General features: G+C 40.9%; 1 protein-coding gene across 3 annotated transcripts in view; it reads right to left on the reverse strand.

Annotated features, from left to right (window-relative positions):
* Nucleotides 1–24,344, reverse strand: part of OSBPL6 (oxysterol binding protein like 6) — a 347,856-nt gene that overhangs the window by 297,417 nt on the left and 26,095 nt on the right. For all 3 annotated transcript variants that reach the window (XM_073633825.1, XM_073633824.1, XM_073633827.1), the window contains exon 2: nt 4,925–5,059. The gene's annotated coding sequence lies outside the window, so the exon portion shown is untranslated. The remainder of the gene's footprint in view (nt 1–4,924; nt 5,060–24,344) is intronic.

Raw genomic sequence — 24,344 nt, forward strand, 5'->3', positions numbered from 1 at the left:
GCCAAATGTATGTGAATAATCCTTCAACCCATTGAGTTCCTGTGAAGGATACTGGTAATGCTACAACATAAAAAACATTTTAGGCAATTGTAAGCTTCCAACCTTGTGGCAACACTTTGAGAAAGCACATTTTCTGTTCCAGCATGACTGTAGCTCCATAAAGCAAGCTCCATAACATGACCTGCATGGAGCACTGACCTCAACCTTGTTAAACACCTTTGGGAAGGACTGGAATATCAATTTCGAGCCAGCTTTTTGCCCAATATCAGTACCTGACCTCATAAATGCTGTTAGACTTAGGTCACAAATTCACACAGATGCAATCCAAAAGTAGAGGCATAATTTTGGAATGGAATGTCCCAACAAGTTCAATAGTAGCTGCAAAAGTGTCCACAATATTTTGGCCATATCCAAAGTATGTTGTAGATAAACCCAAGGCCACTCAGCCTCATAAGTTGGAAAACACCATTTTATCAAAAAAATTCCTATCTGAATAATTTTAATAACAGAAAACGCCTGGGCAAATTTTATGTAGTATGGGAATTATGGTGTGGGTCCTGCATTGAACACATGGAATCCTACCAGAGTGCTCTTCTTATAAATAAACCTATAGTTAGTGACAAAAAGATCTACTAAAGAAAAAAGAAAACGTGCTCTTTTCTTATGGAATAATGAGAAGAGATTGGGTCCTGTGTGGGCCTACCTAAGGCTGGCCACAGACTGTTCAAATCTCGGCTGGTTCAGCAGAAAAGAGCCGACATTCGATCCATCTATGGGCAGGCTGAATGATCAACTTCAGTACAACCAGCCTGCTGGATTTTACTTGCGATTATCGCTAGTGGATGCTATAGACACTAGTAATAATCACTGTCTTCTCCCAGCAGGGAAGGCAGGTGGTTGCAGGAAAGAAATTTGCACCGTCTATGGCCTGGCTAAGCCACTTTAAAGAGCTCTTAAAATTTGCAGTTCATGGTGGACACCCCACTAATTTGCACAGCCAGAATATATTTTCCAAAAAGAATGGGAGCACCTTTACCATGATATAATAAAGGGTCTATGGCCTGCCTAAGAGTATACCAATCTTTCAATATAAATAGGGCTGGATATTTGCATTACTAACATAGCTTACTGCCACCTGCACATCGTTGTTGCTGTCCCAGAACAGTTTGTGCATTGTTGGTGGAATAGTATACTGTGCATGAACAGTTCACCTACTATGTCAGTACATCCAGAACCAAACTGCTAGCAGAGTAGGGTGATCATTTGTTCTAGTTTTTAATCAGTTCTAATGCCGCGTACACACGGTCGGACTTTTCGTCTACAAAAGTCCGACAGCCTGTCCGACAGACTTCCGGCGGACTTTCAGCGGACTTGCAGCAGACTTTCTAACGAACGGACTTGCCTACACACGACCACACAAAAGTCCGACGGATTCGTACGTGATGACGTACACCGGACTAAAATAAGGAAGTTCATAGCCGGTAGCCAATAGCTGCCCTAGCATGGGTTTTTGTCCGTCGGACTAGCATACAGACGAGCGGACTTCGGGGTCCGTCGTACTTACGACGTAAAGATTTGAAGCATGCTTCAAATCTAAAGTCCGTCGGATTTTAGGCTAAAAAAGTCCGTTGAAAGTCCGGAGAAGCCCACACACGATCGGATTACCAGCCAGCTTTAGTCCGTCAGCGTCCGTTGGACTTTTGTAGACGAAAAGTCCGACCGTGTGTACGCGGCATAAGTGTACTGGCACAAAGCAGGCCAAATGTAATTTACAGCTTCTCATTCACAGACTCAGTGTACCAAGCTGGCTGGTCGACTGGGTAGAATGAGCATCAAAACACAAAAATAGTAGTGAGGGTGCCAAGTTTGCTGCCCCTGACCCCCCCCCCCAAAAAAAAAAAAAAAATTGAGCACCAGCTGCCACTGCCACTGTCTCTACGTATTGCCCTACAAGTGCGATTATTAAGAGACACAAACAACTGCATTTGTGATTTATGCATTTGAACATTTAGGGGTAGATTTATTAAAACTGGAGCACTCAGAATATGGCGCAGCTGTGCATTGTAGCCAATCAGCTTCTAACTGCACAGTTTCACCAGATTTTACACTCTCCAGTTTTAGTAAATCTCACACTTTGTGTTCAATAATACACACACACACACACACACACACACGCGATGTAGCAATCTTGGCCATGTTAAGATTTCAGAGATCTTTACCTTGGACGAATTCTGAGATACTTATGTCTGTCTTTTAAAAGGAAATTTGGAAGGGATAAAAGGAGCACACGTGGAGTGAGTTATTGAAAGAATACCCCCCCTCCTCCTCCCGAGTCAGTCCATTCACTCACTGCCGAGGTTGCTGGCTGCAGCGTCTCTCATAGAGCAGAGCGTGTGGTGACAGTTCCCCCCTCTCCTCCACAGACAGGAGAGCACAGAGAGAACTGCTCACCCGCCTGTGTTGTGATTCCAGCAGGTGCACGTGGAGCCTGCAGGCTCGGTCTGTGGCTTCAGCTGGCAGCTACATTCTGCATATCCTGGAAGAGGTGAGAGTAACTAAGATACTGAGCCTCCTCACTGTCTCTCATTACAAACCTCACAGCTTATCTATGCTCCAGCTTTCACTTTGTTTCTCCTATCTCCTTTATCTGAAATAGGGACAACTGTCTGATAATAAACCCTCTGTGTCCCTGGTGCTAGGGGAGGACTGTGCTTTTCTTCTCTTCATCAATGGACACATGTACACTGCTGCTTACATATATGGTTAACCATTTACAATCAATATCTGCTGGCTGGTGCTTCTGGAATCAATGGCATTTAACACCTGGTGTCTGCTTGCAAAGACCCCTTTTACACTGGAGACGTTTTTAAGGAGCTTTTTGGCTGAAAATAGCACCTGAAAAAACGCCTTCCCTGCAGTCCCAGCGCGAGAGTCTGAGTCCTTTCACACTGGAGCAGTGCGCTTAGAAAATGTCCTGCAAGCAGCATCTTTGGGGCAGTGCGGGAGTGCTGTATACACCGCCCCTGCCCATTGACATGAATGGGCACTGCTGCCGAAGCTCCAGCAAAGTGCCTCGGGCGCATTTAACCCTTTCTTCGGCTGCTAGCGGGGGTTAAAAACGCTCTGCTTTCGGCCGAAAAGCATCGCTAAAACAACGGTAAAACACTAGCTAAAACTAGCATCACTTTACCGCCAACATGGCCTGCTTGCAGTGTGAAAGGGGTCTATATGTGGTTAACCTTTCATAGCTACCTGTATGGCTAATGCTGCCTTCTGACATATGAAGAAAAGTGTTATTTTTGATCATAGATCAGTCTGGATTTTTTTTACCCATCCTGCTGACTACATTAAGCCCAGGTTCACACTGATGCGGGTTAGAAATCGTGTGAGTTCAACTGAACTCGCACAATTTCAAACTGGCAATGCAGTCTGACTTCGGGGGGCAATTTGACAGACATCTGTGCAGGAACGATGTCTATACAAATCGCACCACAAAGTTGCCAGAAGTAGTGCAGGAACTACTTTTGGGAATCGGTGTGGTACCACAAAGTCGGCATCGCACCAATTCGGACGGTGCCATTGCCAGCAATAGCCGCAGATTTGACATGCAATTTGACATGTCAAATCGCATGCCAAATCAGCCCGATATGAACAGGTGCTTAAAGAGGAACTGCAGTCTGCTCACATAATTTGGTATGATTATAATACAATTGGAGACCCTCGATGGGCACCAATAAGGGCTGCACTTGGTACCCACTTTTAATGTACAGAGAAGAGGAGGTGGGGCTCCAAGAGGAAAAAGTGGAGCCTAAAGAGGAAGGGGCATGGTTTACAGATGACAGGGCAGGTCTTAAACAGGAAGGGGCGTGACATTGACAAAGGGGTGGGTCATATTTAAATTAGGGGGTGCACAAGTTTAGTCAGGCCTAGGGCAGCACAAAACCTAAATACACCACTGACATACTCTAGGATAGTTGAACAGGATATCTGTGGTAATTATCTTTTTTTTTTACCCTCCTCTATCCTCCCCAGTCTCCAGATCAGACTTCCAGCAATGCTCAGCTTTGGAGAATTTCGTTTTTAAATGAACGATAGCTGAGCTGTAAGTGCCAGTAGATTTATGCAAGGTATCTGTGATATATAAAAAATATGAACCAATTATGGATGATGATTTATGTATGGTTTTTAACACTGTGTTCCTACAGTTATTGATACACTATTTTTCCTATGTTCTGAGGAAGTCCTGCAAATTGGTTGTTTTGCATGTTTCTTGCTAATAAAACTGTGCATGGACACCTTTTAAAAGGGGTTGTAAAAGGTTCATGTTTTTTCACCTTAATGCCTTCTATGCATTAAATGTGAAAAAACATTTGGCGATTGCAGGCCCCCCAGTTTACTTACCCGAGCCCTCGAAAGTCCTGCGTCGTGAACACACTTGATGTCGGCCCGGTCTTCTCAGCTCTTCATTGGGTAGATTGATAGCAGCGCAGCCATTGGCTCGCACTGCTGTCAATCAACTGCAATGACACGAGGGCTGGGGGGCGGGGCCAAGTCCTATAGTCGGCGGCTTATGGACGCCGGATACAGGACTCGGGAGCGCACCCGCAAGCTAACCCCCCGGGAGAGGGCTTCCCAGAGGGGGTTAGCTGATGCGGGGAGGAGCCGAGACAACCACGGAGGGACCTCAGGAGACGTGGATCAGTGCCACTGTGTTCAAAACGAGCTGCACGGTGGAGGTAATTATGACGACATGTTTGTTAATTAAAAAAAAAACAACCCCTTTAAATTTACTTAGACTGACTATACAGGGATAGTCATTCCAATATATTATGTAGACTTCATATAGATGAAATACTGTGGTTGAATAACATTTAATAGTACATAAAAGAAACACATTTACTGAAGACAGTCCCTGGCGACTCACCCTATCCCTACTGCTTATGGCTGTGACGAGTGAGGAGTTAATCCCATTTCATTCCTTGTACACAGGTAGAGAGAGAAGGGAAATCCTTTGTCTAATTCCAAGCGTAATCTGTGATGGAGTGCTTCAATTTGAAATCTGAAAGTCAAAATAAATCAAGATATGAAGTGCTACAGCTTTAAACAGCAAAATGTTTTTTTTTTCTGAGCAAAAAAAAACACCACAGTCTTGCTGCCATTACAGACATCATGGCATATTTGTTCTAGCCGACAAAAATTAGCCAAAGAGATGGGGGGGAAATCAAGTATATAGGATAGAGGGGCAGACAACATTCAAATTGCAATAAACTAGTAGAAAAACACTGCCAGAATGTTTAAGTGGTAATAACTCTAGATCAACTTGATGTCCATCGCAGGCCTACAGTTTGAACCTATTAGGGGTGGGCTTGTTTAGAACACCAAGAATTGAATAACCCTTTACCAAATTTCCACTATGTTAGTTATCGAATACTGTATTGGCAATTTATATTTGTATCTGTATTGTTAGTCAGTAAACACAAGTAAAAACATTTTTTAAATTTTTGTTCCCCAATAAAAGGAATGTAATATCTTACCCTAAAAGGAAATATTGGACATAGTTAAAAGGAACACTAAACCCGATTTTAACGCAGACTGTTGGACAGGTTAACTTGGTCAGTTGGCCAACTGGTTGGCGAGTTGAGCTATGGAATGTTCTGTTTTTGTCTTTCATGTGTTTGCCCTTCCATATGCTCCTTGCTGTGAAGGCCAGTTATAGGTGAAGGCAGGGGCCATTTGTTTGTTACTAGTGTAAAATATGGTCTGGGGACACACTGTACACCTTTGCTGCCATTGTGCTCTTGCTGGGTGTCCAGTGTGCTCCTGTTCCTTTAAGGGGGATTGGGCTGCCTCCAGGCCCATCTGCCCCTCATCTATCCATTTAATGCATGTGCTTCCATTGTAGAGACGCTTATAAAATTCAGTAGCGTTAGGACTGCAAGCATACACAGGGTGCCGTGAAGAGGCCTTGCAGCTTATGCATGCGTTTGTAAATGCGTGCTAACTAAACCCCTGTGGTCAGTTGGCAGACTGGTTGGGGAGTTGAGCTATGGAATGTTCTGTTTTCGTAATTCATAGTTAAAAAGGAAGCATTTAGATTTGTTGCATAAAAACTGACATAACAGTTTTGCCTAAACTTGAGAGCTCAGCCCTGGAATCCCTGAAAGACTGTGGGTGAATCTTATCTCCAGCATCCGTAATTAAAATAGTGCTGGAAAAACGACCATTTAGCATTCACACGGACGACTTAGGGTGATGCGAATTGTAGCGGCAGAAATCTTCCGATTCCTGCAGCGGCTAGGTGCAGTCAACAGCCCTGTTCGCTATAATAAAAGGTGCAACAAGACGCAGCTACTCATGGCTCTTTGCACAGCCAGTGACTACCTATGGTGATTGCTGCTGGACGCACACCCAAGTGTGCCAGGTAATCGCTGGCTATGTGGACAGTTATGAATACCTGTGGCCCTCGGCACCCTATCATAGTAAAATGGGGCTGATGGCCACACCTAGCCAGCCCCATTCCTAAAGATTCCTGCTGCTACAATTCGCACCGGCCTAAATCGCCTGTGTGAATGTAGCCTAAAGTATCTTAATTCAAAGACAAAAATGTATTATATCACAGCTAACCCCTCCTTAGATGTAGTGGCTGCATTTTTTTTTTTTTTTTTTTTTAATACCTAGTGATTCTGCCAGTAAGAGTGGCTTCACACTGCCCCACTGTGCTTTGACCGCAGCAAAGCGTCCCCGTGGTTTTGGTGAGGGCTAGATGCACTTTGCAATAAAATATTATGGCCGGTGGTTTTTGTGTTTCTTTCTGAAAGTCCTGCATGCAGGATCAGTGTGAAGCCATCCTAAGTCTGGCTAAAACCAATGGTTTCCCCCAAACCCCAATGGTTTCTGCAAAGCGGATGGAGGAATCTTCCCCGCTGTGCCATTGTATTCCGACAGTGAGACTCCTGTACTGTCAGAATACACTGATCAGAGGCTGCAACCTATTGGATGTAGCTGACTGATCAACAAAAGTTTTCAACAGTCCCATTCGACAGATATCAGCTGTCAGATCGACATCTGTCAATCAGAAATAGCCATAGATGCATCAAAAATTGGGCCAGTCTCTCTGGACAGCTCCCCTATACTCAAATGTCCCACTCTTTTGAGGTTAAACTGGCAACATCTATTTAAAGACCCAACTAAAGTTCCACATACTTTATCTCTTAAAGTAATATCAAAGGCAAATTATTTTTAAATAAACAAAATATGTCATACCTGCTCTGTGTAATGGTTTTGCACAGAGCAGCCCAGGATCCTCCTCTTCTTGGGTCCTCTGCCGGCGCTCCAGGCCCCTCCCTCCTGCTGAGTGCCCCCCAGAGCAAGCAGCTTGCTCTGGGGGGGCACCCGAGTAGGCTTGCTCCCCCCAACTGCTGCACTGCAAGTCCATTCACACACAGAGCTGTGGCCCATCCATCAGCAAATGAGGAGGGAGAGTCCCCAGATAGTTGAGGCTCTTGTGCACATCACTGGATTGTGATGGAGCTCAAGTATTAGGGGGGCCTGCTGCACATAAGTTTTTTTTACCTTCATCCAGAGCCCTTAGAAATACTTTAACACCTGTATGTTTGGAAATGCATTAAAATAACCTTTTCCTTCAGTGAAAATGCTACTTCCTGCTCTCCAGTGCTCTGTGCTGGCGTAGCTGAATGACCTCAGGACAGGTAAGGAGGCAGAGAAAGAGAGGTGGCATCTTTGAGCAGGTCTATTACACATCAACTCTGGTGGCCTACTGGACTGCACAGTCATTATTTCACCATTGCCATTGGTCCGTGTTCATTTGGAGTTGGGAGTTTAGTGCAACATCCATGTTTTCTGTGGATCATCTTTAATGCTTTAGCTCACAGGACAATTTTGCCAACTACCAGGGTTTACTATTCCATCAATGTTTCTTCCTCCAAGTAACTTAGTGCTTAGATAGGAGGACATTATATATAAATGGATACAACATAATGGTTGGTACAATACAACCATAGAGGTGGTCATATTCCTTTAGCAACGTATGTATTTTGTCATGTGTGCTTTTACATGTAGCTTTCTATAACTTTTTCATACCATTAAAAACTTTTTGCCTCATTGAGATGTACGGTGGGCTGTGAGAATTTGTCTTGTACAGCATGGAGGTGGTTGAGCGAAATTCAGTTTTTTAATCTTGAGTTACATGATTTTTGCCGAAAGCTTCAGCTCCTATCCTTTTCACCACTGCCCACCTATTTGATGACACAAATATTTCTTTATTTTCATTGACAGTAGTATAAATAGGCTTTACCTTGAGTGCTCTTTCTTTTGAGTGTTGTAAAAAGGACCTTTTAACTTTGTATTGAAAGCAAAAGAATGCCACATCTACGACCATATACTGTACAGTAGGCAACGGCAACATTACCAGGCAAGCACAAACAGTTAACTCCAAAGCGGCATGTAACTCTCACTGCGTCATCTGTTTTATTCCTGGAAATGGATTCTAGATGTCTTAGGTTTAAGACACAGTGACAGTAATTGAGCTCTTTCCAATATTCAACAGGAAGTCATCTCAGAAATAACACTAAATGCTTTTTTCCCCCCCCATTAAAACTCAAAAACTAAAACATCAGTTGAAGAAAATTAGCATTTTTTCTCTATAGACAGACACACACCATGACAAGTACATGTTAAATTTATTTGCTCCAAACTGCCCAAGATTTACTAAATATAGCTGTCAGGCAAAAGACTGCAACATGGGTAGCATTTTTTGCATACTCTATAAATGAAATATTTTTTTTCACTTTGAATAGAAAAGTCCAAAAAAAATTCCACCCATAGCAAGATTTGTGTGTTGGAATGAACAATAGGGTCAGATGGTGGCGTTGAGACCTTCAGGTTCAGAATTTAACATAATTGCCTGAAAGTGGAAGTAAACCCTCCTATCTTTTTCAGCCAAGGAAGCTGCCATCTTGGCCTCGGTTTGATCTATAACTGCCATGATGCTGCACATGTGATCCGTTATGACACCAGCCATTGGATGGTTTGACAGTTTGGTTGAGAGCACAACCAATGGGAGTGTTACATTCCTGGCATGTGCCGGAAATGTAACTTTTTTTGAAATGGTTAAATGGATGGGTTTACTTCCGCTTGAAACTTTACATAATGTTAAGTCTTGAGGCGTGAGCTGCTGTAGCACATCAAAGCCACATAAATGCAACTTTCAGTGCTGAGTAAAGCTTTCCTATAAAAAGGAATGTATAGGGTGTGCTTATATTTTATTAAGAAGAAAGACAAATATTTTATCTCTTGTTTTCAGACAGAAAGTGGTGCTATGCTGCTTTTGTCAAATATTTGCCAAACTAGTCTTGCCTGCTTTGCTGACAAGTACCGGCTTACAGAGCTCAATACCTCAAGCTGAAAGATAATGCCCTAAGTAATTATCTGGAATGTTTTTATGCGATAGTAAATTTATTAGTGATAGATATATACAGTGGATATAAAAAGTCTACACACCCCTGTTAAAATATCAGGTTTCTGTAATGTAAAGAAAAATAAATAAAGATAAATCATTCCAGAACTTTTCTCCACCTTTAAATGTGACCTATAAACTGTACAACTCAGTTGAAATTTATTAGAGATAGATATATACAGTGGATATAAAAAGTCTACACACCCCTGTTAAAATATCAGGTTTCTGTAATGTAAAAAAAATAAATAAATAAAGAAAAGATAAATCATTCCAGAACTTTTCTCCACCTTTAATGTGACCTATAAACTGTACAACTCAGTTGAAAAACAAAACTAAAATCAATGTGGTTGCACAAGTGTGCACACCCTCTTATAAACAGGGGATGTAGCTGTGTTCAGAATTAAGCACTCACATTCAAACTCATGTTAAATAAGAGTCAGTACACACCTGCCATCATTTAAAGTGCCTCCGATTAACCCCAAATAAAAGTTCAGCTGTTCTAGTAGGTCTTTCCTCACATTTTCTTAGTCACATCCTACAGCAAAAGCCCTGGTCTGCAGAGAGCTTCCAAAGCTCTCTGCAGACCAGGGCTTTTGCCCTCATTGTTAAAAGGTATCAGTTAGGAGAAGGGTACAAAAGAATTTCCAAAGCTTTAGATATACCATGGAACACAGTCATCATCAAGTGGAGAAAATTTGTCACAATAGTGACATTACCAAGAACTGGACGTCCCTCCAAAATGGATGTAAAGATGAGAAGAAAACATGGTCAGGGAGGCTGCCAAGAGGCCTATAGGAACATTAAAGGAGCTGCAGGAATAGTTGGCAAGTACTGGCTGTGTAGTACATGTGACAATCTCCCATATTATATTCTTCATATGTCTGGGCTATAGCGTAGAGTGGCAAGACGGAAGCCTTTTCTTACAAAGAAAAACATCCAAGCCTGGCTAAATTTTGCAAAAACACATCCGAAGTCTCCCAAAAGCATGTGAGAAAATGTGGTATGGTCTGATGAAACCAAGGTTGAACTTTTTGGCCATAATTCCAAAAGAGATGTTTGGCGAAAAAACAACACTGTACATCACCAAAAGAACACCATACCCACAGTGAAGCATGGTGGTGGCAGCATCATGCTTTGGGACGTTTTTTCTTTAGCTGGAACAGTGGCCTTAGTCGAGGTAGAGGGAATTATGAATAGTTCCAAATACCAGTACTAAATTGGCACAAGGCTTTCAGGCTTCTGCTAGAAAGCTAAACATAAAGAGGAACTTCATCTTTCAGCAGGACAACGACCCAAACAACACATCCAAATCAAGGAATGGCTTCACCCAAAGATTAAAGTTTTGGAATGGCCCAGCCAGAGCCCAGACCTGAATCCTATTGAAAATCTGTGGGGTGATCTGAAGAGGGCTGTGCACAGAAGATGCCCTCGCAATCTGACAGATTTGGAATGTTTTTGCAAAGAAGAGAGAGTGTCCAAAGATTGTCTAATCAAGATGTGCCATGCTGATAGACTCATACCCAAAAAGACTGAGTGCTGTAATAAAATCAAAAGGCGCTTCAACAAAAGTATTAGTTTAAGGGTTTGCAGTCTAGGACTGCAACTAATGATTATTTTCATAAATCGATTAGTTGGCCAATTATTGTCTCGATTAAATCAGATAATAACCTTAAAAAAAAAAAAAAAAAAAAAAAGAAGTGTGGTGTAAAATTTATATATATATATATATAGGCAATTTATTCTTAAATATCTATATGCAATGGCAAATCTAAATAACCAGCTATATGGTTAGGAAGCAATATCTCTAATCCACTCTGAGAACAGACAGTGTCATTTTAAGAACGTTCACTCAATTTTCTAATCGTTAGTGGGGTCAAGTCGACATTCTTTCCTAACATAGTGATGGGAAAATTCGAAGAAGCAGAATAAAAAAAACCTTCTTGGTCAAAGAAATTTTTCAGGCAGTATGTGGTTTTTGTTCAGAAATTACATCCATTTTAATACTGAATGTTAAAAGCAAGTGAAATGTTCAAATTACGTTCTGACGTTCAGCAAGTGTACAAAGATTTTTTGTATGAATATTCTTGTCCAAAAATCAATACACGTATGGCCAGCATAAGGCTCTGTTCACACCTATGCAGTTTGCTTATGATCTGTTTCTACACTGCTTTTTGTATGCGTGATTTTGCTGTGATTTGCGTTTTGCATTTGTAATACTTTTTTTGGCCAATTTGTTGTTGGGCAGATTAAAAAAACCCAAATTGCTGCAGAAATCACACTACATGCTTTTCTGCAGCTTCTCTATTGAAGTCTATTGAACAAAGCATCGGTTTGAATTTAAAAAGTCCTTGACCCTTTCCAAACACAGAGTGGCTGAAAAAAGCATAGATGTGAACGTGTCTCATAGGAAACCATGTTAAATTAACTGTAGTGTGTTTCTGCAAAAAAGCACCAAAAATGCATAGGTGTGAAACAGGCCTAAGACGTTTAGTAGCAGCAGCAGCATAGTTTTTTTTTTGTTTCACCTGTCATAATGGGGGTTAATAAAATAAAAATTAGCCCTTTTATAGTACGCAAACGAGCAGATAATCGCTACTATAAGGGGTTCATTTATACCGTAAAAGTAATAATATACAGTTGTGCTCAAAAGTGTATATACCATGGCAGAAATTATGCTTTCTTGGCTATTTTTCAGAGAATATGAATGATAAACACAAACTTTTTTCACTCATGGTTAGTGTTTGGCTGAAGCCAATTATTAAATCAACTGAGTTTACTCTTTTTAAATCATAATCACAACAGAAACTACCCAAATGACACTGATCAAAAGTTTACATACCCCAGTTCCTAATACAGTATATTGCCCCCTTTAACATCAATGACAGCTTGAAGTCTTTTGTGGTATTTGTGGATGAGGTTCTTTATCTTCTCAGATGGTAAAGCTGCCCATTCCACTTGGCAAAAAAGCCTCCAGTTCCTGTAAATTCTTGGGTTGTCTTGCATGAACTGCGCGTTTGAGATCTCCCCAGAGTGGCTCAATGATATTGAGGTCAGGAGATCAAGATGGTCACTCCAGAACCTTCACTTTATTTTGCTGTAGTCAATGACAGGTCGACTTGGCCTTGTGTTTTGGATCATTGTCTTCATTGTCATGTTGGAATGTCCAAGTACGTCCCATGCAGAGCTTCCTGGCTGATGATTGCAAATGTTCCTCCAGTATTTTTTTTTTTTTTTTTTTATATAAACATACTGCATTCATCTTGCCATCAATTTTGACCAAATTTCCTGTGGCTTTGTAGCTCACACTTCCCCAAAACATCAGCGATCCACCTCCGTGTTTCGCAGTAGGAATGTTGTACCTTTCATCATAGGCCTTGTTGACTCCTCTCCAAACATAGTGTTTATGATTGTGGCCAAAAAGCTCAATTTTGGTCTCATCACTCCAAATTACTTTGTGCCAGGTTTGAGGCTTGTCTCTGTGCGGTATTGTAAGCAGGATACTTTGTGGCAGCCCATCTTTCTTCAAGTGCCTCCTTATTGTGCATCTTGAAACATCCACACCACGTTTTCAGAGAATCCTGTATTTCACTGTAAGTTATTTGTGGGTTTTTCTTTGCATCCCAAGCAAATTTTCCTGGCAGTTGTGGCTGAAAGTTTAGTTGGTCTACCTGACCGTGGTTTGGTTTCAACAGAACCCCTCATTTTCCACTTCGTGACTAGAGTTTGAATACTGCTGATTGGCATTCTCAATTCCTTGTATATCTTTTTATACCCCTTTCCTGTTTTATTGCAGTTCAACTACCTTTTCCCTCAGATCCTTTGACATTTCTTTTGCGTTCTCCGTGACTCAGAATCCAGAAACGTCGGTGCAGTACTGGATGAAAGATGCAAGGGTCTGTCAGGAGTCCAGATACTCATTGATCTTTTATACACACACTAATTACAAGCAAACAGATCGCATGTGAGGATGGTTACCTTTAATAGCCATTCAAACCCCTTTGTATCAACTTGGGTGCATGTTATTAGGCCAAAATCACCAGGGTATGTAAACTTTTGATTAGGGCGATTTGGGTAGTTTCTGTTGCGATTATGATTTTAAAAGTAAACACAGCTGATAATAAATGGCTTCAGCCAAACACTAACCATGAGTGAAAGAAATATTTTTGTGTTAGAGAGAGAATCTTTATCAATTATTAAAAAATGACACGATCAGATGTTTGAAGATTTTCATTTCGGGCTCACAAGCTTACCTAAGCCCTTCATCAGATCAAAAAAACCACACATTGCATACATACATACCCACCCAGAAGTAGGATATATGGACAATTTAACTAGGAATCATACATGAAGCTATATGAAGGGTGGAAGGGAGATATAAATCTTTTATATTAAAAGTAGTACTAAAAGCTGAGACTTTGTTTTTTTCATGGATATAAATCATTTAAAATATAATGCACAATACTGGTAAAAGTTTACTTTAGATGTAATAGTAATTCCTTCTATTACCTCCAGTCTATCAGCCTCCACCTTCTCTGGGTTCATATGCTGATCTTCCCTGCACAGTCTTTAAAAGTATTTTTTTTTTTTTTAAACAAACATGTCATACTTACCTGCTCTGTGTAATGGTTTTGCACAGAGCAGCCCTGATTCTCCTCTTCTGGGGTCCCCCCACCAACGCTTCTGGCTCCTCCTGCTTTCAGAGTGCCCCAATAGCAAGGTTAAAAAACTTCTGACTTTAGAACCACTCACTTCATGCCCAGGACTACATGTCCCATGAGGCATTGCTCCTCACACATTCACAATTTCTCAGGCACTTACTAACATGTATGGATGGTGTACTGAGCTGTATGTATGCTGCACTGTATTTCCTGATATGTAAACAAATCATGCATTCTGTGTGCAGGCCAATTAATCGATCATGAAAATAGTTGAAAACCATTTTCATAATCGATTAATTTCAGCCCTAGTGTGCACACTTATGCAACCATATTATCTTAGTTTTTTATTTTTACTTCCCTCCACCTGAAAGATTTCAGTTTGTTGTTCAACTGAGTCGTACAGTTTATAGGTCACATTAAAAAAAGATGGAAAAAGTTCTGAAATTATTTATCTTTGTCTCATCTCTTTACATCACAGAAACCTGACATTTTAACAGGGGTGTGTAGACTTTTTATGGAGAGAAAGAGAATATGAGAAAGAGAAAGAAAGAATACGAGAAAGAGAAAGAAAGAGAATATGAGATTGCTTTGTGCACTGGTCCAAATCATTTGGTAGAGGGAGGATTATGGTGTGGGGTTGTTTTTCAGGGGTTGGCCCTTTAGTTACAGTGAAGAAAACTCCTTAGGCGCCAGCATAACAAAACATTTTTCTGGAAAACATTCCCATAGACACACTTCTAAACCTTGTGGAGAGTCTTCCCAGAAGAGTTGGAGCCGTTATAGCTGCGAAGGGTGGGCCAACTCAATATTGAACCCTACGGACCAAGACTGGGGTGCCTTTAAAGTTCATGTAAAGGCAGGCATCCCAATACTTTTGTTAATATAGTGTGTATATTAGTTTACACTAAATATATATATATATATATATATATATATATATATATATATATATATATATATATATATATATATATATATATATATATATATATATATACACACACACACACATATACACACTCTTATATACTGTGACTGAATTATACTTGGAAACATTAGACCTGTGACCTGTTATTCCCAATTCCCGACCCTCATCTTATAATAGAATATCATTGTAGGAAGCTCTTTGACTAAAATTCAGCTTTGGGTAGACACTAGTGTGTTAAATTATTTCTACATTTCCCTTCCCACCATATTGAGGTATATTTATGCATGCAATTCAGCTATACTAGAAATTCCAGTGCAATACATTATTGATTAGGTGCTCTATACCAATATGATATTGCTCTTAAATTGATAGTAGAAAGTGTCCCAAGGTCAGTTTACTTGGAAAATACCTTTGCACATTCTCCTTCTCATAAAATCCTTTTTGGTTTGACAGATCATTGCAAAGACAGAAGAGCTATAAAATCTATTTTAAGGAGAAGAAATGCTGCTTCATACTTTAAAGCTTCAAGAATAACATCATTCATGCATAATTAATTGATATTACTAAATCTTCTTTCAGGTCTTGTATGCATTCGGTTTGAAAGTTAATCTATACACACACACACACACACACACACACACACACACACACACACACACACACCTTGGCTTCTTCCAAAAATTGGGATCAGTCCCAGCTTCCCCCAAAGAAAGACCTGCCTTTTGTTATTTAGCTGTCAAATACCAGAGCCTCCAAAAGCTACAGCCTTTGACAGCTGAATGACAGGAGCAACCCTGCAGGGGTGGGACTTAAAGTGGAACTAAAGTTTAAAAAGAAAAAGCTGGAACTGGTGGACACTGTTGCAGAAGAGACATGCAGGCTAGGTTCCCACATCCGCGGGTGTGGGACTGAGTGTAAATAACATGCATTCCCACACCAAAAAACGTCCTGGTGTAAGATGTGCGAGAGTGCCATCAACTGTTAATGGCACCCCAACGCTCTGCCCACACACTGCAGTTTCCCTGTGGCTATGATTTTGGAGGGATCTTTTCCCTAGGTTTTATGTAGGTACAGGACCCCATTCAAATGAATGGGCTGCTCTGCCCCGGCAAATGTGGCTGCAGGGAAACCACAATAATGTTAAACTTAACGCAAGATCTCTTCTGCAATAAAACAAACCTACTTGCCTTATTACAATCTTTGGTAGCATGTATACTGAATTGCACATCTGCAGCTCAGTTTACATTCCGACACAGTGCCTGTGTGCTGGGATGACTGCATGCACGGACATGCATTCCTACACCGGCCAATCAAGTTGGACAAAGATTGGCACCCAGGGAGAAGATGCTGGCATGGGACCTCATTGGTGTCTGATCTTTGTAAAGGAATTAAGTATTTTGGAGTTAAGTTCCACTTTAAAGCAACCCTGCCAGAAATCTGAAAATCTAAAGAGAACCTGCCCCAGTAAAGAAGAAAGTGAATATTCACCTGTCTGGCTTGCCTAGCTGCCAACACCAATTAGAAGGATGTGGAGGTTGAAGTCAGTGTAGAAGCTGATGCTTTCAGGAGTGTCGATCTAGTCTACTGTCCTGTAATATATAGGTCACCTATATATTACAAAGGCTATTAATTTTGTCATAACGCAGGCAGTTTTTGTTTGGACTTTCAGATTCATGACATGGTCACTTTATTGTTGGCTTATAGAGAAGCGGCAGGATCAGTTGCAGGGCCACACGAGGACTTGGGATCCAGGGAGCTACTCAAATGATACATTTCAAAGTATTTTCAACTGTGCTGTTACCTAAAGGACTTTTTTAGGCTATTAAACATGATCTGTGTTTTTACCTACATCAGACGTTAAGGGCTCTTTCACACGGGCGGTCTGCCCGACGGACTCCGCTTTGCTCAACGGGAGATCGATCCGCTGATCAGGCAGATAACAGGTCCATCTCCACTCACTGTGCAAAGACGGACCTGTCAGAGCCCCACTCTCCTCTATAGAGAGATTGGATGAAAACAGAACGCCTGTACGTTTTCATCCAATCATCCAGATGGATGGAAAAATAGGGTCTTAATGTCACCGCTGACATCCGTTGCTCCATAAAGGTGAATAGAGTGTCCGATCAGGTCCGCCTGAAAAACCGACAGGCAAACCTGATCGAGAAGCCAGTGTGAAAGGGACCTTAAGCAGAACTATAGGCAAAACTTTTTTTGGATAGAGTATGGGTTATAACAACCCTTGTCAGATGTTTATTTTTTTGCCATTTGTGTCCCATTGCGGAGATTTCCCTTCACTTCCTGACCCATAACCAAACAGGAAATGAGAGGAAATCCCTGCAAATTAGAAGAATTCCTTGGGGACCCCCAGGTCACCAAAACTAGTGTCCCTATTGGAAGATTTCACCTCTATTATTTTTCTGGGAACAAACCAAAATTTGGGATTTTCTATTACTTTCAATGATAATAGTAAACATGATAAATAGAGAGGGGGAATCTCCCTAATGGGGACACAGACAGGAAAAAAAACCTCAAAGGTGTTCTAATCCCTCTCCACTCTATCCAAACGAGAAAAGTTTTGCTATCAGATATACTTTAAAGCAAACCTTAACTCCCCTTTTCTAACAATTGTTAACTTTTTTTGCAAATGTCTTTTTTTTGTAAACAGTGTGTGTTTCAGAATAAGAGATCGAAGCCAACTGTGCTACTAAAGAGAATTGTTGCTTCTGAGATCACTGAAATGTAACATCTTAAAATATACCTCTGCTTTTGTTGAGAAAAAAAAAAGAAATGCCCCCTGTGGGTGAAATATGTACATTGCAAAGATTAAACTTTATAGCAGATTACTACCTTAAGAAAAAGTGGTTTGTTCCACCATGTCAAGACTGATTACCAAATGAGAGGGTCTGGTTCATTATAGCAACCTGGTGCACTGTGTTCTAAACAGGAAAGCGTCAGGGTCTGCATCAATTTAGAAGTATTTAACCCTTGGGAAATCTCACAAAAAAACAAAAAAAAAAACATTTTCATTGCAGAGGATGCCCAAAATATTATTTATATCTTAGGACAGTTATCTGAGAAAGTCAGTGAGCCAATCACACAAGCAGGAAATAACTTTCTAGAGGGTGTTCTGTACACAAACTGTGTGCAGAAGCCTCCAGGATGCCTAATCGAACTGAATTTTCTGACAGTTTCAGAAAAACCACAGCGGCTTCAGATTGAGAATGAACATTTTTAAAGAAGTGTGGGATCGGGGGAAAACAAAAAAAAAAAAACAAAAAAACAAAAACAAAAACACAACCTTCATACTCACCTATATGGTTGCAGCATTGATCTGATGCTGCGACCCCCCCCCCCCCCCCGCACGCCATGGTGAAGAACTGAGCGATCACATGACCACTAGTTGCTACGTTCTCGGTCTTCACTGAGCAGAGAGCCAATCGTCACCTTTTGCTTTGCCCCTCCAGTGCTTAGTGGAGCGCCAGGCAGGAGAGGCTGGCTCAAGCTCTCGGCACCACACAGAGTCTGAGCCAACTGCTGGTCAGGCTTCTGGGCAGATCCTGACATTATTGTCAGGGTCCCTGCAGAGCCTGCACTGGCTCAGTGACGTCAGCAGACTTTAGCCTGCTCTTGGCTGGATCTGAGTCACAAGAGTTCAGAGATAAGTAAACTCCTGTGACCCACAGAAGAAAGTATAGCTAAGAGAGCTTTGGCCATACTTCTCTTTTAATAACATTAAAATTACAAAATGGGTTGTGTATCAATTAGATACGCCATATTATTTTTTATTACTATTATTATAATAATTCCCCTTTAAACTCCAAGGGCTACCAAAAATCAAGTCCATGCCATTTCCATTTACGGTACTTTTTACACAGTTTTCAACTTATTTCATGGTAAATTGAGGTTCTTTGTGGAAAATGCAGAGGGACCAATACTTGCTCCAAAACCCAAAAGCATAACTAAATGCTTTATAACAGTAGAACGGTAGTAAGAGGAGAATTCATTTTCACATACACATTCTGCATTTTTATTTTTCTAAAAAGTAAAAAAAAAAAAAAAAAAAAACCCACACCACACACACACAAACACCACTAAATGAGTAAGACTTTCACATAATGTAGTTAGCTGACAGTCACATCATATTAGCACTACTATATGGTAATCAGAAAGGAAGACTTCAGACATTTTCTGATCATACTATTACTGTACATTGTTTATGTATGCATAATCATACAAACACGGAGCAAGGCAGAACTACAACTACTGGAAAATAAATAATACATGAGGCTTCACAAAGGCCGGTTGGGAGAACAGGCCAGAAGCGTAAGTATGGTAATATAGTCTAGGAGGAAATATTAGCATGCAAGTCTAGCATGCAAGTCTAAAGCTCTACAAAAGATGTTAGATTTCTTTGTGCATGAAACGGTTCCAGTTATTAAATCTATTTGAATAAAAGGGAAGCAAAAATAGAGAAGGCAACATTACCTAAAAGTATCAAACTGTCCAACAATCCTAGTCTTAACAGAGCTGTCAAATGTCGGGACTTAAAGGGAGCAAATATTACAAGATAGGAGGAGACCAGGGTTTAGGTGAATTAGAGTTGCCTTACCCTTTAAAAGGGTAACACCACTGTCATGGGGAAAAAAAAAAGGAAGAAGTATACCGCAAGATACTACACAGCGTTTTTCAAGAAATGTATTGCCATTCATTAAGAAAAGCTACTAAAACACCGCATGAGTTACTTTATGAAGTCATGCGGTATAGATTACAGTAATAGGCGTCCCTAAGACCTGGTTCGCACAGGGGCGGCACGACTTGCAGGTCGCCTCAGCGAGGCGACCTGCAAACGACTTCCTCGGCGACTTGCAAAACGACTTCTGTATAGAAGTCTATGCAAGTCGCCCCAAGTCGCCCCCAAAGTCGTACAGGAACCTTTTTCTAAGTCGGAGCGACTTGCGTCGCTCCGATTAGAACGGTTCCATTGTACAGAACGGGAGGCGACTTGTCAGGCGACTAGGTCGCCTGACAAGTCGTCCCTGTGTGAACCGAGTCTAACAATCACTAACGGTCATCATTAGCCGCCTGCTCCTTAAACAACCGATGAGTCAACAACTGTCAGCTGATGAATGTAAAAAAAAAAAAAAAAAAAAAAGAAGGAGTTTCCCCCTCCCCAATCCTCCTGGGTCTAGTATGGGTTTTAAGGGGAAACCCCACACCAATTCTTTTTTTCAAAAATGGCATGGGGTCCCCCTCAGAATCAATACCAGACCCTTAACTGATTATGCAGCCAGGCAGGTCAGGAAAGAGGGGGGGAGCGGGCGAGGACCTACTTATTTACCACATGCATTCTTTTTTTCTCCCTTTATGAATTGACTTTCACTCCTGTTTTATCCGGTACTTACTAAGCGTTTCTGCTTTATGCGGTAAATACCGCATAAAACAATAGTGAACTGACATTTTCATTTCACCCAAATACAGCATGTGAACTGGTTCTGTGAATGGAGCCCACTGTAATTGAATGTTATTAAAAATTACCTTTCCTTTTTAATCTGCAGTGCTGTAATTCTCTGTAAAATAAAATGCAATTTGGCAACCTGGAAATGTTATTTCCTGCTTGTGTGATTGTCTCATTGATTTTCCCAAAAGTATTCACTGAGACAAGTCAGATTTTAGGCATCTTCTGCAACAAAAATTTCATTTTGGCGAGAAAATTTTTTTTATTACAAAATATATATATATATATATATATATATATATATATATATATATATATATATATATATATATATATATATATATATATATATATATATATATATATATAAAAATAAATTAGAGCTCTGCAGGTGCAGCAGCTAATTGAGAATTATAAAACCACTCCCATACAGATTTAGTTAGCACATAGACAAACAGCTGTTTCTTCAGAATAATAAAAAGGTAGAAATCTGTACCAAAGTTTAAGGCTGGGTTCACACTGCCGTGCGGATCGGCTCCCAGCAGGGGTCCAGCGCATGGCTGTTCACAGTTTCAGGTCTGAATGGCTAAAATCGGACCTGAAATGGACCAGAAGATGCACAGGACCTCTGTGCAATTCACTCCGCAGCCATCCCAGAGATGTGTGAACTGGCTCCATTGAGCGTCGGTCACAATCTCCTGACATGTGAATTGGATGCGGAGAAACCGGCATCCAATTCGCAATAGTGTGAACCCAGCCCAAATCCTTCAATGTACATTGATCACCCAAAGGGGAATATTTTTATCCCAACAAAGCATGGAGTTACTCTTAAGTCAGGGAGCAACGTTGGATAGTGCTTGCAGGTACTCAAGTAGACTTATTTCCTACATGGCACCATGGGCTCTAAGCGATAGCTCAAAATTTTCCTTTGCAGTCTGCACCTCCTAAACATCCTGATGGCCATGTGAACCTATTAAAAAGGATATTAGAACGTCTTCTTAAAATGGATGTAAACCCCCATAATCTATTTTTCAGTAGGTTTGACATTATGCCTGACTGTATACAGTTTTTTCTTAAAAAAATGTATTTATGCTTAAAGTAGTCAGCATAACAATTACTAGCAAAAGGTTAAAAAAAAAAAAATATTTGCTTCAAAAACTTTATGTAAGGAGTCGTGATGTCAAATACAGAACATTAAATTTAAAAACCCTTCTGAACTGATTTTCTTAGAATCTGAACACAAAGTCAACAAACTGGGCAGCTGGTGTGCGTTCTTCGTGCCTGCCGAGCCTTCAGACTTGATACACATAGCTACACAATGAACACTAAAACATCTGGCTGCTTTTGATGCTGTCCATCCCTTTATTTTCATTGTTCTTGACTAGTCCCTGTTCTGAGAAAGCGCTTGACTGTTCATGGAAGAGAAGTGCTTCTTCATCCAAATATGGGGTTTGACAAGTCTTTGGAGCTGTAGGCACTGTGGTTCCCGACTCCCGACTGGCTCACGCAAATATACTGCGGCAGACACACATACCCACACCGCTTTGCCCAGGAGAGCCACCAGAGGTTGCGTGCACGAGAGTCAGCATGGGGATTTGTGTGTGTAAAACATACAAATCCCTGTGCTGTCAGAGGAGAGGAGACAGATCGCGAGTTCCTACAAAGTGTCAAAAGGGTCTGATCTGTCCGCCACAATACTGCTTAACCACTTACCGACTGGCCACTGTATATATACACACACACACGTCATTACTTTGAAGATGGATATCTCGGTAACGGCAGCAGCTGCTGTCACAACCGAGATATCCATCTTTAGGGCCGGCGCTTCAGTGTACGATAATGGTGGTCTCTGCGGCGGGTTCGCCGCAAGATCACTGTTATCGGTGGCGGGAGAGGTGCCCACCCCCCTCTCGCCGCTCACCGGAGCCGTCGGTAGCAGCGCAGGCGATCGGGTCCTCTCACTTCCTAAGTATGGAAACGAGTGAGGTTAAGATGGCCCCCACCCGTCTCTATACCATAGGAGGGCGGAAGCGACGTCAGCGCCGCCCATTTTTCTTAAAAAGGCACATTTTTTTTTTGTCATTTTTTCAAACGACTTTTTTTTTTTTTTTTTTTTTTGCATTTAAGTCCAAATATGAGATCTGAGGACTTTTTGACCCCAGATCTCATATTTAAGAGGATCTGTCATGCTTTTTTCTATTACAAGGGATGTTTACATTCCTTGTAATAGGAATAAAAGTGATCCAATTTTTTTTTTTTTTTTTTTTTAAACAGTGAAAAAAATAAATAAAATAAAAAGTAAAATAAATAAGAAAAAATGTTTTTTTTTTTTAAAGTGCCCTGTCCCGACGAGCTTGCGCGCAGAAGCGAGCGCATACGTGAGTAGCGCCCACATATGAAAACAGTGGTCAAACCACACATGTGAGGTGTCGCCGCAACCGAGAGCAAGAGCAATAATTCTAGCTCTAGATCTCCTCTGTAATGCAAAACATGCAACCTGTAGAATTTTGTAAACGTCACCTATGGAGATTTTTAAGGGTAAAAGTTTGACGCCCTTCCACGAGCGGGCGCAATTTTGAAGCGTGACATGTTGGGTATCAATTTGGTTGGCGTAACATTATATTTCACAATATTAAAAAAAATTGGGCTAACTTTACTGTTGTCTAATTTTTTTTACTCAAAAAAGTGATTTTTTTACAAAAAAAGTGCGCTTATAAGACCGCTGCGCAAATATGGTGCAAAAAAAAAAAAAAAAAAAAATGTATTGCATTGACCACCATTTTATTCTCTAGGGTGTTAGAAAAAAAAGACAATATATATAATGTTTGGGGGTTCTAAGTAATTTTCTAGCAAAAAAAAAAAAAAAAAAAAACCTGTTTTACACATGTGAACACCTAAAATCCAAAACAAGGCTGGTCCTTAAGTGGTAAAAAAAAAAAAAAAAAAAAATTGATGTGCGCTTGGAAAACAACAAAGGCTGCCAATTTTGAAAATGCCAGTTTCCTGCCCCCCATGTTGATAAAATGGCTTCAGCACTTTGTGTCAGGAAGAGTCTCAAGACCATCCATTACGGACATTATGTCAGCATAGAGTTAAAGCCCAATTCCAACAAAAGCCGAACTTTAGGAAAGTAAAAAAGTCCTTTCTTGCAGTGGGGCTGTGCCCATAATGTAAGGGTTAACTGCTCATTTAGTAGGGAATGAGAAAAGCACTGTTAACAGATTCTATACTCCCCTGGTAGACAGCACTCGATGGACTATCCTTTGGGGTCCTCATGTCGAACACAGGGCTATGGCCCTTGCATCAGGCTTGATGATATCAAAAGACTTTAGACTGCTGCAGCTTTGGGGACAAGAGGCTGCAAAGACTGGTCTAATTAGTGGAGGATCAGGTAAAGTAAAACTGCTTTTCCCGGTCCCCTAGGCATAAGCACACAGCCCCATTGCAAATTGAGGACTTTTAAGTTTTCCCAGAGTTCGGTTTTAATTTAGTTTTGGATACAGTAGGTAAGGGTTAGTGCCTCTTTTAGATTTTTACTTCCTTCTGTCAGGACAGGAAGTTAAGGAAATCGCAGCAAGCAACAGTGAACGGTGTAGGAATTACAACAGTTTGTATATGTGCCTCCCACTTTTAAAAAGGGACAATTGGCTGCTCAGCTGTTCCATGGCCAGGTGTGTTATTCACTCATTATCCCATTTACAAGGAGCAGGTAAAAGGTCCAGAGTTCATTTCAAGTGTGCCATTTGCATTTGGAATCTGTTGCTGTCAACTCTCAATATGAGATCCAAAGAGCTGTCACCATCAGTGAAGCAAGCCATCATTAGGCTG

The sequence above is a fragment of the Aquarana catesbeiana genome, linkage group LG06 (assembly GCF_042186555.1).
Source record: "Aquarana catesbeiana isolate 2022-GZ linkage group LG06, ASM4218655v1, whole genome shotgun sequence".
Classification (NCBI taxonomy): domain Eukaryota; kingdom Metazoa; phylum Chordata; class Amphibia; order Anura; family Ranidae; genus Aquarana; species Aquarana catesbeiana.